We start from the raw sequence: 16452 nt of genomic DNA on the forward strand, positions 1-16452 counted from the left end.
GTACATAATACATACACTAACCATGAGGAATTAGTACACATGCGAATGCTTTTGTGCTGGTCCCCTGCCCACCCCCTTTTAAATCATGGTAGCTTTGTAATACAGCTTAAGATCGGGGGTTCTGATGCCTCCTGATTTGCTCTTGTTGCTCAGGATTGCTTATGGTATTCTGGGTATTCTCTAGTTCTATATAAAATTTAGGATTCTTTTTTCTTAATCTGTGAGGAATGCTGTTGTTTTAATTGGGATTGTGTTAAATCTATATATCATTTTTTAATGTGGACATTTTCACAATATTGGGTTTGTCTCCCCAGAAAGAAGAGATGTCTTTCTGTTTTCTGATGTCCTCCTCAATCTCTATTTGCAGAGTAGTATAGTTTTTGTTAATAGAGGTTTTTTACTTCCTTGGTAAGGTTAATTTTTGAATTTTAAAAAAAATATTGGGAATAGGATTGTTTTCCTGAATTCTTTCTTTCTTTATGTACAGGAGTGTTGTTGATTTTTGTGTGTCATTTTGTATCCTGCTACTTTGCTGAGTTTTTTAGTTCTAGGAGTCTATTGGTGAAGTGTTTGGTCTTCTATACAAAGGATCGTGTCATCTACAAATAAGAATCGTCTGACTTCTTCCTTTCCCAGACATGCCCCTTTTATTTCTTTATCTTCCATAATTTCTCTGGGTAAATTTTCAAGTAATATATTGAACAGGAGTGATGAGAAGAAGACACCCTTGCCTTCTTCCTGATTTCAGAGGTGATGATTTCCATTTTTCGTTTATGTGATGTTGCCAGGAGGTTTGTCAGAAATGAATTATCATGTTGAGACAAGTTCTTTCTGTGCCTATTTTCATCAGGGTTTTTAGCATGATGAAATATGTTTTTGCCAAGGACTTTTTCTGCATTACTGAAATGATTATGTGATTTTTGTCCTTGTTTCGATTTATGTGATGTTTTCCATTTCTTGACTGTACTCTTGCATCCATGGGATGAAGCCAACTTTGTCATGATGTGTGACCTTTTGAATGATTTGTTGCATTTTTTTTGCCAATGTCTTATTGAGGATTTTTATCTCTGTGTTCATTACAGAAATTGGCTGGTCGTTTGCCTTTTTTGTGAAGACCTTATCTGATTTGTCATCGGGGCAGTTCTCGTTCCAGCAATGAGTTTGGCAGTATGCATGTGTTCTCTTTCAGTTGCATGGAAGTGTTTGAGGAGTATCGGCCTTAGATGTTGCCTGACTTGTTAGTAGAAGTCTACAGTGAATCCATCAGATCCTGGGCTTTTCTTAGATGGTCATGTTTTTATTATGACCTCTATTTCATTGCCTGTTATTCGTCCATTCAGGCGATTTATATCTTCTTGTTTCAATTTTGTTGATTTATATGGATCTGCTAAGTTCTCCAAAGTATTAGAATATATGTTTTTGAAATAGTTTCTGGACTTCTGTGGTGTCCTTTTTATTTTTACCTTCATTTCTCTTTGCTTGGATAAGGGATTTTTCTTTCCTTCTTTTAGTAAGTTTAGCTAAGGGTTTATCAAACCTATCTTCTTAATTTCTGCTCTGATCATTATTTCTTCCCTTCTACTAGTTTTGGATTTATATTTTTCTTCTTATTCGAGGACAGTTACATGCATCATTAGGCTATTTTTGGGGGGATTGCTGTATTTTTTTAATGTAGGTATTCACAGCCATAAACTTCCCTCTTACTAATGTTTTCATTTTGTCCCATAGATTTTGATTTGTTTTACTTGTTATTTCGATAATGTTTTTATACTTATTTGATGGAAGGAATTTTTAATTTTTTTCATGATTTCTTTGTAACCCAGTCAATGTTTAATAATGTATTATTTAATTTCAATGTTTTTGTGTAGCTTCTATGGTTTTTTGTTTGTTTTTTGATTTTTGGTACCAGGGATTGAACGTGGGACCTTTCGCTTGCAAGGCAGGTGTCAGCATCACTGAGAAAAATCCCTTGCCAGTTTAATTCTTTTGTATTTATTTTACCATGCTTTATGGCTTAAGATATTTTCTATTTTTGAAAAACTTTCATGTACTGCTGAGAAAGATGTAGATTCTGTTTTTGTTGGATGAAACACTTTATAGATACCTGTTAAAGCTTTTGGTTCAATGATGTGATTTAACTCTGATATTTCTTTGTTGACTTTTTGTGTACCTGACCTGTCTGTTTGTGAGTTTGAAGTATTGAAAACTCTCCCACCATTGCGGCATTGGTGCCCATCTGTCCTTTTATGTCCGGTAGTTTTTGCTCTATGATATTGTGTGTACCAACATTTGATACTTATTTACAGTTTTTATTTCTTCCTGTTGAATTGTTCCCTTCACCAGTATGTAGTATCCATTTTTGTCTCTTCTGACTGAGAAAACATTTGCGAGATGAAAAAAATACATTGATGCCTTGTGTATTAATTCTCTTTGTAGTGTATGAAACAGCAAATCCTGAATGTCAAATGCAGGTGATATAAGTGATAAGCAAATGTGACCGCGCCAGTTTCCTCCTGGAGCTGTGAGTCTCATGAATGGAATTTTAATATAAAATCTCTCTCGTGCCACAGGATGTGGGCTGGTTCGATGACCCTAAAAACACCACTGGAGCATTGACTACCAGGCTCGCCAATGATGCTGCTCAAGTGAGAGGGGTACGTGCCTCCTTCCTGCTAGTGACTGTATTAATAATTTCCATTTGAACGTCAGCATGGCATTGGTCTTATCATTACAGGTGTTATTTGTTAGCATTGAGAAAATAGACATCAAAGCCAGAAATACATCGATGAATGACAAGAATGTTTTCCAACTCTTATTTATTATACATTGTAATTTGTACTCCTTCTTTCCTCATTGCTGTTATTTATACTCTTAAGAAGATGTATGAAAAAGAACATGTTTTTAGTAAGGAAGGATTTTCAGCATGTGATTCAGGATCATTGTATTAGTGCTCAATCAGTGGAAAATTATAATTGCTGTTGAAGAAGGATGTGTGTTGTTGCTGTCAAAAAATTCAGGGCATTATAGTCCAGAAGGGGAAGAAGAAAATATTCCTGAAAACAGCTTGAAACAAATGAAAAGCACATTACATACAAAAGCAAGTGTAGGGGGAATACTTTTAAATCATCGAACCATTAGATTTAGATTTTTAGCTAAAGTGATCATTTCTTTTACAGTTATAAACTTTCATGGCTGTAATCTACAAAATGATGTGAAATTTGAACAATGTGCTTTTGCAGTCTTCTCCCATCATGAACCATGTAAATCTCTGTATATTAATTGCCTCTGAGGCAACATTATATTGATATTTCTGTTGTGGAATAGATGTGGCTTCTGTAAGAATGAGTTAGGTTATGAATGTGGGAACACAGAGAGCTGCACACTTGGAATATAAGTGTTAAGAAGCAAACATATTAATGAAAATCAAGGTTTAGATGAAGCTGCATAAACAGGAATACAGTACAATAGACCCTGCTTGACATCACTTTGAACTCTACAAAAGCTAACAGTTTTATCCTGATGAAGTCTACGTGCTTTGCAACACTGCCAAAAAAAAAAATAAAAATCTTTGGAAAAATGTTAGGAGAGTGTGGAGTCGAGGCTGGGTGGTTGTTGTTGAGGAAGAGAGGCCACACTGCAGGGTGATGCAGGACCGAGGCCTGAGAGAGGACAGGTGCCATCTCGGTGTGTTCCTGGAGAAGATCAGCAGGTGCAGAAGCCTGAGGCTGGAGCACCCTCGCATTGGTGTCCACACAGAGCGGGCGGAGTACAGTGAGTGAAGACAAAAGCGTCGTAACGATCCTTGGCAGTATTGTGTCTGGAACTGGGTGGTGGGCCACTGTAGGTTTTGACCAAGGGAATGGCATATCTGCGATTTTGTAAGGACCACTCTGACTGCTGTGTGAAGATGCTGAGGGAGACATCGATATAGGCAGGGAGTTCATTACAGGAGACGGATGATGTGGGGTTAGACTGGGCATCTTACTAAGTGTAAGGACATGTAGTTAATTCGGATGTAGTTTAAAGCTGCAGCCTGTAGAATTTCTTGGATGGATTAGGTAAGGGACGAGAGAACAGGGATTTAAGGATGATTCTAAAATTTTTGACTGGCACACTGAAAAAGGGGAATTGAACCGCTGAGCTAACTCCCTGGCCCTGGAATTGACTTTTGATGACATTGCGAAGCCCCTTGGATCAGTAAGTTTGAGAGAGACTTAACATTCTCAGTGGGACATGGTCAGTTTGTGACGCTCACAGTAGAAATCGCCAAGGAGACAGACGTCAAAGATGCGAGTGTTTTTGTGTGTCTGGAGAAGTCGTACCAGAGAAGTGCTGCCTGGAAATGCAGTGTACATTTGGAGATTTTTCAGGGCACTGCTGGCTTTTAAATCCACAACACAGGATGGGACACCGAGCGTGTGTGGGTAACAAGCCTTGAGTCCAAAGCCTCTTCGTGAGAATGAAACAGCAAAGAACGGTGCGAAGGAGTCGCCATTGAGGGAGAAAGGAAGTGTCCTGGGAACAACTGAGGAAGTAGTTTAAAGAGGGAGCAAACTGGGAGACCAGACACGGAAGATAAGCTTGTAAGACGCTTGAACAGTTCACATGCTGCAGTGGCTTGGCAGTGCTTACAATTCCAACAAGAGCAGTTTCTGGTGCGTGCTGGGAAAAAAAGCTTGGTGGAAGGAGGCTCAAAGGATGGGACGAGAAAGAAGGCACAGCTGGACCCAGGGTGCACAGACTGGTAAATGAGGCAGAGGAATGAGGTGGTTCGTGGAGGACGACAGGAAAGTATTAACTTGTATTCTAATTACTTAGAGCATCAGTAAATGATGTCAGGGGAAGCCCATTTCGCTAGGGTGGTGACCACTGTGGTTAAGTTCAGTCTTCCAGGCTCCTAAGGCCTGTATTCACTAAGCTTTGCTGCCCTACCTTTCGGGTGTGCATCGGCACCCTGCCGTGTACGTCCGTGTGCTGTGACAGACACAGACAGCCCCACGTCCCGTATGGTGTGCTGGACACAGCCCTACGCGGGATATGAACTCAGCTCCTTGCAGCAGAACTCTGAACAGACGATGCCGCTTGGCACTCTGTGTCCCCGCACTTCTCCCACTTGCTGAGTTGCTCTGGAGTTAAGACTTGTCTCATGCGACAGCACTGTCCTGTGCCTGTCATTTTTGTGGAGAATCTTTTCTACAGTGTCATTGGTGCAACCCTTCACCATATCTTCAAGTTTGTAGCTTCTCACTGGTGTTGGCCTTCTGCTTTTCACTTGTTTCCTCAAAGACATCTCAACCTGCAACTTTAATGTCCCCATCAACATTAACACCTGCATACCATATTTGCAGTACATAACATTTATATACCTCGTGTGGCATTGGTACACATATAAAACACATCTTAATTCATTTTTTCATCCCCTCTCCTCCCTTTCCTTTCTTTTCTCTCTCTCTTTTAAAAAAAATCTACAGCTCTCTTCTTAGTTTTTTTGTTTTTATTTTATTGGTACATGTTTGCTGTAAAAGAAGTTTACAGTCATCTGGGGGAGTAGGTACATGTATATAACACAGCTTGGTTCTTTTTTTTTTAAATCCTCTCCCCATGCACATTTCTCCCTCAGTCTCTAAATCTTTCTTTGTTTTCATTCATGTTGTTATCATTGTTCTTAGCTCGTGTATATGATATGTAATGTTTTCATTCATTGGGGTATTTGGTACCTATATGTGACATGTCTTAAATCTTTTCTTTCCCTCTACTTTTCCCTTCACCCTCAGCCTCCTAGACCCTTGCCTATTTGCAACAATTCTATGTCTTCATTTCCTTCTGTCATCCTTTATTTTCTTCTCTCTTTGTTCTTTGCCTTGCTCAAATGAGACATACCACACGGTGTTTAAGCTTGTATATCTGATTTATGTCCCTCAACACTATTTTCCAAGTACATCCATTTTTCTATATATGTTTAAAATTTATCCTTTATAGCTGAGTAGTATTCCAGTATGTATAGATAGTACATTTTCTTTATCCATTCATCTGTTGATGGGCCTACAAGCTGGTTGTAGGATTTAATTATTATGAATTGGCTGCTACAAACATAGATATGCATGTTTGTATGTATCACTGTACTATGATGTTCTTAACTCTTTTGGGAAGATAACCAAGATGGGGAATTGCAAGGTCATGGAATTTCCAATTTTGGATTTTGATCCCCTTCCTGTGTGAAAAAGATCTGTCTCCCTGCTTATCATCTATCCTTCATTTTACTCTTTATTTATAATTTGGGCTTCTCATATGAGATATATCATATGATATTTAAGCTTGTGTGTCTGATTTATTTCACTTAACATCATGGCCTCAAGGACCAGGGATTTAGCTCGGTGGTTCAAGGCTCAAGGTCCTGAGTTCAATCCCCAGTTCAAAAAGAAAAAAACAACAAAACATCATGGCCTCAAGGTTCACCCATTTCCCTACAAATGACATGAGTGTATGTTTCTTCTTGCTGAGTAGCACTCCATGACGTGTAAATACCACATTTTCTTTATCCGTTCCTCTGTTGATAGGTATAGGGGCCACTTCCAACACTTGGTTATTCTGAATTGTGCTGCTATAAACATGGGTGAGCATGTGTCGCTGTAATGTGTTGTCTTTAGTTCTTTCAGGAAGATCAGTAGAAGGGGCATAACTGGGTCAGATGGAACTTCTAGTTTTAGTTCTTGTGTGATCCACTGAGGCAGAACTGTTTCCCAGTACTTAAAACGGTGGCTAAAGTTTTAGTGAGGTCAAACAGGTTAGTGACAATCATTGAAATAGGAAATTCTAGTCTTGTTATCACAGATTTTCAGAGAGAGGACAGTTACACTCTGGTGACACCACTGGCTGGGCTGTTTATGGTGAGGGATAAAGGGATTGTGTGTGTGTGTGTGTGTGTGTGTGTGTGTGTGTGTGTGTGTAAAAATAACATGGACATTTGGTGTGTATGTGTGTGTAAGAGGCGTGGACATTTGTCCCCATCTATGCCAACATGGATACATATGTTTATGTACTTGTGTGTCCATCTGTATTCCACAGTAAGAAGTAATGTGATTAGTTGTTTTATGTAAAAATGTTAGACGCTGGCCATGATGTCATAAATTCTTGCTACCCATGGCAAGGCCACATCAAAGCTGTGTGTATCTAGTTGGCGATATTTGTGTGTCTAGGTTAATTTTTTGTTCATACTTCACTTCCCCATCAATGAAACCTCTTCTCAGATGTGTTTGAAAATTATTGAAGTACCTTAATCTGGCCAACTATAAACCAGAATAAAATATAACAATTTCCTATGTTATGTTGAGCCCTTTAATTTCATTATTAAATGTGGTCTAGAGTTCTGCAGAGTAAAAGGTGGAGAATCATATACAAATCAAAAGCAGCTGGGTATTTATTTTTTCTGTGAGACGAGGCTGAAGATAATAGTGAATTTTAATATTCCTAAATTCAGAAGGAAGTTCAGGATGCAGACTTCTAGTCCAATTACAACAAATACTTTCAAATTATAGTTGTAGTGCTGTGATGGTGTTTTAAGGAATAAATAACAGGAGAGGAAGGCATGAACAAGTGATTGGTCCTCAGAGCCCTGTAGGAATAGATGTAAGACAGTGAATGTTAGGTTTAGAATAAGTAACAGTCACCAATGCAGTCAGCTAAAACCAAGGGCCTTAGCCTCCATAGAGCATAAAGTCATGGATATTTTAAATTGAGCTTTCTTGCACATTAAGAGGAATCAGTCATCTTTGATCTATCTTATTTCTCTGGTCCTTGACTACCATCCAAAGCTCGACAACTTATGAATGAAGGTTAATGGTAGGAAATGAATTAGGAGAATGACTTGTAGAACCTGAGAACAAGACCAACCTATACCATCCCGGTGGTGAAAAGGTTGCATCCTTTGACCCTCCCATGGAAAAATGTGCAGGTCAGAGAATGGCGCTGAAGATCATTGTGCTCTGACTTGTGCCAAATTTTCCAAAGTATCCCTTCAATATAAGCTCAATAATCGTGTCCAATAAAAAGAAACGTGCTTGGGGCAGGGATTTAGCTCAGTGGCACCAAGTTCCCAAGTTTGATCCCCAGTACCAAAAAAAAAAAATTGCACTTTATTATTTTTACTGTCTCTTTCAGCCCTGGTATAGTTGCCTGCTGTGGAGTTTAAATATATATAAAAGCTAATGGTGGTTGTAGCACCTTTTCTCCACTAAGTGTTACTCTGTTGACTGTATCAGAAAGATACTACGTGATTTTGGGGAGTTATGAAGGAATCTTCCCCAGAATTTACAGTGGATATCTTTGGTTATTAAGGTACTTCCTCCTGTCGTTACTTGGGAGAGATTTATACGAAGTCACGGTCATGGGGCTGGCTGTCCTAGAGTGCACTCTATCATGTTTATCTGAGGCCAGCTCCACTTGAATAGAATAAATTATAGAAGAGGAAAAAGCTCGGGCCATTTGTACATGAAGTGGGCTTGGGGCCAGAGAAGAAATCGGGGTGGGTTGAGGACACATTATTTCTAGGGTAAAAGGGATGTGGTGGATGAAATTAGCTTTGTAGATTGACTTCTGTTTGTTTGTTTTTTGTAATTGTTTTATGCACTTGCCTTTTATTTTCAATTTTTTTATCTGACCATGTTTACAGTACATAATGACCATTTGTTGTGGGGAGGTGGTACATGCACGTAACACATTTTAATTCTTTTTTCATCCCCTTAATTTCCATTCTTTCCCTGACCTTCATGACTTGATCCCTTACCCACTTGCAAAGATTTTTCTCTCCATTTTCTATTATCTGTCTTTTATTTTGCTGTTTCATTTATTTATATTTTGGGGAACAATGTGATATTTAAGCTTCTGTGTCTGATCTATTTCACTTGACATTATGGCCTCAAGGTGCATCCATTTTCCTACAAACCACTCAGAATTAACATCTGGCTTTAAAGTTGACAGTCACTGCCCACTGCTAAAGGCCATGGTCAGGCTCCGTCTGACACTCATACTGAAGTTTGTAAAGTAAATTTGATAATTTTTCAAGCATATATATTCATTCCAAATCCATTCCAGGTTTAATTAAACATAAGAAACATTTCAAATAGGCCTCAATATATTTGAATATCTTTAATGGAACATTCTAGCCTTAAATTACAAATAATTGTGCTACTAACATTGGAAATTTCCACTATTCTCCAATGGAAATTAATGTAACATATTAATATTATATGTTACTCTAATAGACTTATGTTTTTAATTGGCAAAATGTGCTTTAGTGATCATGGGTTGACTAATAAAGATTTTCTTGTTTTTAAAAAATCAGGAGATAGAAATGTACAGTTAATTTTGGATTATTGATCTACTTTCAGTTTTGATTTAAAAATTGTGATAATTCTCATTTTAGAAACCCAGTAAACATCCTTCAAATAACTCTTCACTTTTATTTCATAACTGAGATGATATATTAATAGATTTTCAGGAAAGTGAACTACCATAATCCTAAAGAATATTAAGATGTGTTTTAAATGTAATATAAAAATGTATTTCTAATTTGTTTTGTTTTTCAGGCTATAGGTTCCAGGATGGCTGTAATTACCCAGAACATAGCAAATCTTGGGACAGGAATTATTATTTCCTTCATCTATGGATGGCAGTTGACCCTTTTACTCTTGGTGATTGTACCCATCATTGCCATAGCGGGAGTTGTTGAGATGAAAATGTTGTCTGGGAATGCACTCAAAGATAAGAAAGAGCTGGAAGGTTCTGGGAAGGTGAGTCCAACAAAGTGTAACTGTTATCTGAGGAGAAACAAGTATTCTTATTATCACTGGTGTTTTGTTATTCCTGTACTTACTGTGCTCTGCGAATTATTTTCTAACCATTTTTGAAGACTACTTTTATGCCTGTTGCACAGGTTAGAAACTATCACTTTGTGACATCACCCTCTTCTGTTTCTCTGTTCTCACCTTTTTCGTTTTGTTCTTTCCTTCTTTGGTTTCTCCTCTTTCCTTTCTACCTGTTGTCTTTCTCCCTCTTCTTTCTTTTAAACAAAGTTAAATCCATCTCTATTGAGGAAAGTAGGACAATTTTTTTTACCCATGGTCGGGGAGACTCAGTATGGAGAATCCTTATACCCATGGTGGGAGACTCAGTATGGAGAAGCCTTAATTCTGTGTGGTGTAAAGGATTGCTGACTTTCACTTTAATCATGACCCCCTCCCTTCATCCTTTCTTGATTTCTCCTTCCCTGCTTATTTTTTGCAAGCTTTTTTTTTTCTCATTATTTAACAAATACTCGTGGCATTCACTGTTTCCTGCAGAGGCTTTACTCCTTACAACGACCCTGTGAGTTATGTTTTCTTTTTTATTGTCCTGCTCCACTGCCTGAGAGCTGGTAAGTCTGGAGCCAGGATTCCAACTCAGACACAACTGCTCCTGTGAGCTAGAACGCAAACAAGTCCCCTGATGACAGAACTTGGTCTGAGATCACATGATCTGGGTCATAGCAGAAAGGAGCGGTCAGAACAGGGCTGGCCTTGAAACTGGTCCTGATGTCTAGGCAGGGAAACATCTGGCAGCGGACATTCCAGGTACCCAGAGTTAGGTGAGTGTGGTCTGGCTCTCAGCAGACTCAGGTGACCGAGGTTGTCTCTGAGCCAGGAGCCTCATGAGTGTGAATGACGAGGCAGGTTGTTTCTCTCCTCAGAAACTTTGTCCTCTACGTGTCCGCAGCTCCTCAGACTCTGTGCCCTATTGTGTTCTGGGAAAATCCTTTGGACCAGGTGTAGTGCTTAGCATCCAGTGTGCTGACATTTATTAAGGCCAAAAATGAAGACCAACCAAATACAGATCTCGTGTGGGTGTCTGAGCTTTCTGCAGGTTGGAGCTGGCGACTCGGTTAGGTTATGGTTTGGAACAGGTAACCTTGGCCCCAGCCTGGAAAGTCCTGTCTCAATAACTCTATTAAAAATACACTTTGGGGCCGGGCGTGTGGTGCGCGCCTGTAATCCCAGTACTTGAGAGGCTGAGGTAGGAGGATTGCTGTGAGTTCGAGACCAGCCTAGGCCACATAGTGAGTTCCAGGTCAGTCTCAACTACGTGGTGAGACCCTGTCTCAAACCCCCCACCAATACACTTTGGGTATATTTCCCCCTATGGTGTGACTCTTCACTTGAAGAGAAAATGGCACAATCTAGGGGGAAACGAAAAAGAAGGAAATAATGACTGTTTGGCAGTGTCATTATTTAATGAGGGAAATGTGTGAACTGCCTGAGAAAGGAGTCTTGGATTATTTACAGGAAAGCCATGACGGATCCTAGCTGATACCCATGCTTAGCACCCTTGCAGCTGGGACTAGATGCAAGGCTGGTGGGGTTCTGTCAGGGGCGAGGAAGGGGGTCCTGATGGCCATGGACACGGGTGAATACGGCAGGTTTCTGAGTGAAGAACAGGATCACGACCAGTGCTCTTAATTCAGTGGTGTTCTTGAGAGGGTCGGAGGCTCATAGGGAAAGTGGTGGTCGCAGCACCAACCCGTGGATGTAATACTGAAATTCGGTCCTCATCTGCTGATGAGTCTCCCGTTAGCATTTATTTCATGGTAGTAAGAGCTCTGCATACATCATCTCACTTAATGCTCCCTGTAACTGCATTGGACACATAAGAAAACTCAGAGTTCAGACAGATGAAGATCTTCGCCAAAGTCATACAGAAGCAGCCCTGTCAGATTCACCCAGAGACAGTCTCCCAATATTTGTGTCCATCCTTGCTCACCAGTATTCTATATTCTTTTTACCAAAGCTGCTCTAATCTCTCAAACATATAAATCAGTCATGCTGATCCCTAGTTAAAGCGTTCTGATTTCTTATTACTGCAACTAGAACAGACTCTGTCCTTGCCTGTTGTTCTAAAACGCGTCACGGCCCGCCAGTGACCTCTGAGAGGTCGTGTTACACAGCACGCTGTGGTGTCCGTGCCTCCCACCTCATTCCCAGGTCTTCCTGGAATTCCTGGCACACGCAGGCTCCCTCTGATCCGCTGTGGCTGGCCTTGTTTACGTTACTCGAATCTCAGAACTTTGCATTTTCAAGTGACATTCAACGAAATTTAAAGATAGACAGTGGGAAACGGCGGCGGGCCTTTGGGAGATGGGAAGGGATACAGGGCAAGAGGAGAGGGGAGGGAGGGGAGGAGAAGGAGACAGAGGATTACGATTTGGGACGTGTGTGTACCAGCTCCCCACAAGGTGTATGCTCAATGGCTATTGCACATATACTAATAAAAAACCTAACAGGCTTATTCATTTTTTCCTTTTCCTTTCTCTGAAAGTATTTAGTACGTGATAGTTTCTGGGAGAAACAGTGCTTTCCTGCTCCTTTCATGGAGATCTCCTTCCTTCTGGGGAGCACCAATTCTGTTTGAAACTCTTAGACTAAATGAAGCTTTTTCTAATCGCTTCACTACACATTAAATGAAGGGATTATATTGTAAAGTGATTATGTTGTTTTACTCACCATGCACAGTCTGGGACTCAAACTCTCACTTTATTGGGGAACACACTGAAAAATAATGATATTTATAAATTTGTACAAAACACTTCTGCCTTACAAAATGATACAAAGAAAATGTTCCTTAAACCATTACACAGAAATTTGTCATAAGATCTGGTTTTCTGGTACACACTGCTATAGTTTGTTCACCGTTCATAGTAACCCACAGTACCCTTATTCTCTAAATGCTTGTAATCTAAAATATTTCTTGGTTTTGTTTTTTGTTTTTTGTTTTTGATACTGGGCATCGAACTCAGGTCCCTGCGCTGACAAGGCAGGTGGTGGAACCACTGAGCTAAATCCACGGCCCTAGAAATATTTCTAATAAAACTAAACAAGGATTTTGAGGAGTGTGATTGAAGGTATATTTTTCTCTCTAGCTCCTTACTTCATGTATTTTTGGGATTTTAAAATGTGTGTATATTATGTATTCAGTTTTTTTTTTAAATCCAGACATGATGATGCAGGTCATTACTCTGGGAATTCCAGTACTCTGGGAAGCTGAGAAAGGAGGATAATAAGTTGGAACTCAGTCTGGACAACATAAGGACTTAGTGCAACCCTGTCTCCAAATTTTAAAAAAAAATTTTTTTTAAAGGGCTGGAGATGTAGCTCATAGTGAAGACTCAGGGTTTGATCCCCAGTATACAAAGTTGTGTAAGAGAAAGTATAAAATGTTTTAACATGAATTAAGTCTGGATATTTTACTGTCATGTTAAGTAGCTTATGGTAAACATAGTTCATTATGTCTGATTAGAAAGTATTACTATTTTTGTCTGAGACAGAATCTCACTGTGTAAGTCAGGCTGACCTTAAACGTGAGATGCTCCTGCCTCAGCCTCCTGAATGCCACCATGCCTGGCTGAGAATACTATTTTAAATTTTTTGAAGAAAGGTTTGTTTTTAACCCTATTATTAATTTTTTTCTAGTGTCTTTTGCACTGATATTCAACACTGACAATATCTTATGAAATGTTTACTGTTATTTTTGAATTTAGATAATTTGTGTAGAATTTGTTGACACGTGAGATTGCATGCTTAGAAATCACATTTTTAAGGTGCAATTAATGGGATGGTTCTCTGAGAATCAGTTCTGAGTAGTGCAAAGGTTAGAGAAACAAAAAATATGTTAAACAGTTTGAGTATTGTCTCTGGATGACCTATGAAGAAAACAGTTCCAGGAGTGCTGAGACCCTCCAGGCCACCCTGCTCCTCAATGACAGATGAGGACAGGGACACGAGTTCAAGGCCCCAGGCCGACACCTGCCATTGAGATACTGCCGTTCTTTCTGCTCTCCCTCCATGCCTGGGAGCCAGACTTTGGAAGGTGGGAACAGTGATTTGTCTCAGCCCAGTAGATTTGTTGAAAGTAACCTGCAAGTGGAACGAGTGAATATCAGAAACTTTTGGAAAAAAATCTGTTACTTTGTGCCATGATCCTTATATAGTATATTCTCTTTGATCTAGTAATTTCAATATTTAGAACTTTACCTAAAAATCATTTACTATGGCACAGTAGAAGGATATTTATCACAATGTTATTGTTAATAAGCAAAGAAAAACATGTTTTAAGAATAAAGGAATACCTAACTGGAATGTTGTGTGACCACTGAAAACCATTATTAATGTATATTTAATGACCTTGGGAAATGGTCTTTTTTTTTTTGACCTTGGGAAATGGTCTTGATATTTGTTAAGGCAAAAAATAAAAAAACAGCCAAATACAGAATTCTGTCCCTATTTGGTCAAAGTGTAAAGCAGGTAGGTATGGTGGCACCCACGACATCCCAACTACTGAGAAGGCAGAAACAGCACAATTCAGATTTAGAGGCAAACTGGGCAAGTTAGTAAGACCTTGACACAACATAAAACATGGAAAGGACTGCAGATGTAGTACAGTGGTGGATAGCCATTCCCAATACCACAAAAACAAACGAACAATAAAAATAAATAAGTCTGGGGCCGGGGATTTAACTCAGTGGTTCCGCCGCCTGCCTCACAAGCACAAAGTCCTGCGTTCAATCCCCGATACCAAAAAAGAAATAAATAGATAGGTCTGGAGCTGTAGCTCACTGATACAGCCCTTGCCGAGCACAGAAGAGACAGAGTTCATTCTTAGAAATACGCACTCATGCGCACACACAGGTACACATGTGTGGCATGTACACTTCAGGGCAAAATAGTACAGAAGCTAATGTGTAAAATACCCCCATTTGTATATTATTCTTGGTTTACTGAAAACATAAATTGTCAACATTTTCCAAATATGATTTAGCTCTGAATAGCAATTATAAAGTATAATGACACCTAAAATATGTAAAATAACTGTACTGTCCACTTAAAACATGACCATCCTGGAAGAAGGAACACTGCAAATGGTGTAAAATACTGAGTTCCCAGGTTAATTTTGTAAAGTTATGTGGCTTTAGGCAAGTGCCTCCATCCCTGTAAGCCTTGGTTTCTCTTTCTGAAGAGGGAAAGTTTAAATTGGTTGATCTCCCTTCAGTTTGGTAAGTTACTTAGAATATTTTTTCCAGAAAGAAGATACATATAGGTACCAGTAAGTGAAAAATAAAGAATGTGTGATCATAAAACCAGTCTTACCCACCTGTTTTACAGAATTAAAACTAACTGCCCCGTTTGCCCTTGTGCCGCATGGCGATGTCTGTTACAGATCGCGACTGAGGCAATAGAAAACTTCCGAACTGTCGTGTCCCTGACCCGGGAGGAGAAGTTTGAACACATGTATGAGCAGAGCCTGCAGATACCGTACAGGTAAAACCACTGGAGGTGGGAGTTGCTTTCGGAAGGATGACTTTGCCCAGAAGGTAGGGTGCAAGTGGGCAGTACTTGTACTTAAGCAGCAAGTGGTGTGAATGCCAGTAAGCCCGGGTCTCTGAGGCTCACTTTCTTCTCTTGCAAAAGGAGATAGCTGGACCTTAATGATTGGTTTTCCCACTTTCCCTTTCTTTAGTGCTAGTAGGGCTTTTATTTTTTCTGAAAAAGTTTTCATTTGAAATCCAAACATATGACAGAGATAAAAATAAAGTTGATATGGTATGAAGCATGAGTCTGCACCCAGGCTGCCTGATTCCCAGCGTGTTCCTACACACACTTCCATGTCGCAGAGTTCCGTGTCCCTCAGAAAACCTAGTCTCAGTTCTTCTGCGATGCCTTCAGTAAGTCCCCCGGAGAATCGAGGGTCTCCTCTTGCTTCCCATGTTTATTCATAATTACTGTACCTCCATTGCATCAACAGATACCGGGCCAAACGGCTGGGTCCCCAAAGGCAGGGACGTCCGTATGCCCCTGTGTCACACCACATGGTACCTGCAGTTCACAGGTGCTGGGTAGATGTCGCGGAGGGAATGTTGAGTATATGGGACACAGGTGTTAAATGTTGATATAGGGAAGGAGTTTTCATTAATTAATTCCTAATAGGTTCTATGCAGATTTCGTAGGCTTACTACCTCTTTGCATCAATACATAGAGGGACAGTTAACCCATTTTTAAAGTTGAAGACACTGAACCTCAGAGATGAGGCATATAACTCAATTCACACAACTGGAAAGTAAAATAAGGATGACATAATTCTTTGAAGATTAAACCTATTTTTGTCTGTCACACTTCTCTGGTCCACTATCAACCAATAGAGGGTTACTTTCTTTCCCCCTTTAATAAATTTTTTAAATCCCATTCCCCTCTTCTTTACACCCCATCACTTCCCTATACATAAAAACTTTGTATTTTCCCTTCCATTTTCACTTTTTTTCTTATCCCTTCCTTCCTTTTTCCATCCAGTCTCCTGTATTCCCTTCCCTTTTGAACATTTTGTCCACATTTCCCAATATCTGTTATACATTGTAGTCCTTATTTTCACTTCCAG

The 16452-nt window shown here is 39.6% G+C and overlaps 1 protein-coding gene and 1 pseudogene across 1 annotated transcript in view; both read left to right on the forward strand.

Annotated features, from left to right (window-relative positions):
• LOC104868217 (ATP-dependent translocase ABCB1) overlaps positions 1–16452 on the forward strand; it is a 301331-nt gene that overhangs the window by 52200 nt on the left and 232679 nt on the right. The window lies entirely within an intron of this gene.
• LOC104868250 overlaps positions 1–16452 on the forward strand; it is a 67033-nt pseudogene that overhangs the window by 47573 nt on the left and 3008 nt on the right.

The sequence above is a fragment of the Fukomys damarensis genome, unplaced genomic scaffold (assembly GCF_012274545.1).
Source record: "Fukomys damarensis isolate Sample0158 unplaced genomic scaffold, DMR_v1.0_HiC HiC_scaffold_4, whole genome shotgun sequence".
Classification (NCBI taxonomy): domain Eukaryota; kingdom Metazoa; phylum Chordata; class Mammalia; order Rodentia; family Bathyergidae; genus Fukomys; species Fukomys damarensis.